This window comes from Schistocerca nitens, chromosome 4 (genome assembly GCF_023898315.1).
Source record: "Schistocerca nitens isolate TAMUIC-IGC-003100 chromosome 4, iqSchNite1.1, whole genome shotgun sequence".
In the NCBI taxonomy this organism is placed as follows: Eukaryota; Metazoa; Arthropoda; class Insecta; order Orthoptera; family Acrididae; genus Schistocerca; species Schistocerca nitens.
Window position 1 is genome coordinate 311,856,380 of NC_064617.1, and position 2,633 is coordinate 311,859,012.

Sequence of the window (2,633 nt, forward strand, 5' to 3'; positions counted from 1 at the left end):
CATACCTATATGTATCAAACCGGGAAGAGTCCTCAGAGAGGAAGGTCACAGAAAACAAATACCGATGATCCTGACTGTAACCGACAATCAATAAAACAAATAGATGGAAATAATTAGATGAGAGACAGGGTAAGAGGGTAAACGTGAGTTAGTTGCTCCACCAAGAAAGCAACTTGAAGCCCCCAGCACACGTTAAGCGATGGGAGCCGCTCCCTCTGCATCCGATCGGTTTTTCTCACGTTCACAAAATCTCAGGAAAGAAAACAACAAAGACAAGACAGTAAACCAACAACAGATAGAAAAGAATAAGAAGAATTAAACGTTTAAGAAGGGCAGGTGCTAGGCCACACAAGCAAGGACAGCCACGAGCCCCCTATGCTGGAGCAGGCGAAGGAGCATCCTAATTCAACTTAAGTAAAGCCTTCAGCCGTTTCTCTAAATCCTTGTGTTTTAAAAGCCGACGCGACTAATGTGCCCTAATCCACAGAGAGGAGTAGAAACCTTCACGGGTAAAACACGAAACCAATCAGTTGCTTTGGCGTCGTATGCTAGCCCTAGGGTGTACTGTACCGCTCTGCATCAAGGACGGCCAGAAATAGGCGGCGATAAGCCATCGGGTCAATAGTCTATCGGTCCAAAAGATAGGTCGAAACAGGTCTGAGGGTGGGGTACACAGAATGGGGGCATATGAGATTGCTCCCTGACAAGAGGCGACAATGGGGAGAGTTGGAACTAAGGTCGTGACTCCAGTTCTGGGCCACTGTGGTGGGAGGCGGATCCACCTAATAGGAAAAGGACATGGTAATTCTGATGCTCAGGCAAGCATCAGTTGAGCAGCAGGTATTGGCTAATGATCGGTACTGGAGGGCCTCCACGAGTACGCTGTCCATAGGAATGGTCCAAAGGGCACCTGTCGCCAGTCCGACTCCACAGACTCCCATAACCAGTATCAGAGCTTTGTAAAGCCGCAACAGTGTAGAACGGTCTGCGCCCCATCTGCTGTCACTGAGGCAGCGAAGAGTATTGTGAGAGGCTTAAGTTGGCGAAAGTGGTAAAGCCACGTCAATAGGGCATCGAAGACCAATCTCAGAAAACGATAATGGTACAACAATTTGCGCAGCAAAACGTTTCCACTACCTGCATGTCTGCTAACGCGTGTGAGCTTAGGTTGAAAGGGGGACTGCGAGTAGAAGAACAGCTGTTATCAGAATAAGAAAAAAACATTATTTTGATGAGGAAAGTTATCAAAATCAAGGCAGTCGGTCAGAATTTGCTCATCTTTGCACATCCGTCAAAGCAAAACCTGCTGCTTGGTACGTTCAATACCGTACTGCTGTATTCCATGCTTGCATCCTCTTTGTCGTGGTGTCGAGACGAACCTATTCACATCTGTCCTACTGTTTAAAATAGGTTCCTGCGACGATGTACCGCGGTTTCAGCTAACGCCCAGCGTGCTCAATAGAGTTCATATTACGATACTGGAAGCCATTCCATTCGTTTGATTCCTATCTCCTAGCGGAATCATGGTGGTGTGCTTTTCTTGTGTCCTTAAGCGGCCTCTGGCAGATCTCTGTAATGCCTTTCCCTCATTCCAAAGAAATCACTCAACATCGAATCGGTACCGAGATCAAACCAAACTGAGGCTTTAGTCTTTGATCTTCATCTCGCGGTTAAAGAGTCATAGCTAGTTTTTGAACTTTGAATTCACTCGGTTTCGTTCGTACCCTGACCCGCTCACACACAGACGTCGATCACCTAATTTCGTTGTCGACTGCTTAGGACTCCAAATTTCAGCTCTTAGATATCCAGGATGCGCTGAAGTCTCACTTTACGGATCTCAACAAATAAGAAAATCTCATGTATTGTTAGTAACCCATCTTGTCTATTCAGAGCTACATATCAGAGACTCTGATATGTGGTTCTGAGCAGACAAGATGGCTTATTGGTGCCACAATTTAGATGTGAACACGATCCAGAGTGATCGAAACATGTCATGTAATTACAAATATGGAACTGAGACGAACCATCTTAAATACCAATGCCGATTCTGAGTCTCTCAAGACGATTACGTCAGCTACAACGAAATAAATACGTTCCGAACGGATTTTTCCTTGAGCAAATAAAATTTTTCTTGATTTTCCACCAGTATATGCCCCGGTCTCACCAGCCCTTTATTGTTATATAACAAGTATTGTCATTGACATTACATTCAGTTTTACCGTTATGGTCATTTATTTCATAACACTTTAACAAAATATATGCCATAATAGCATATACTATTGCTCACGTACCAGTGTCGCCTGTGGTATAGCTGATAGTTTCTCATCTGGAACTAGTAAGGATTTCTCTACAGTTCATTGCTTTATATGGAACGAAAAACTTTAGAAGAAAGGAATTACTTGTGTTTGGCATATTTCACTTTTTGTTGATGTTATTTTTTTCCTACTGCCATTTATTTGCTAATTTTTGCTTTCAACTCTATTAAGTTATCATACGAAAACTTAATTCACATAGCTTGTTCTTCGACAACATTTAAAGCTGAAAAAACAGCGAAAATAAGTATTTGTCGAAGCTTCAGTACTTTCTTAACACGTTCATGCGACACAGATTCACTAGTTCCGTTCTCTCCTTCG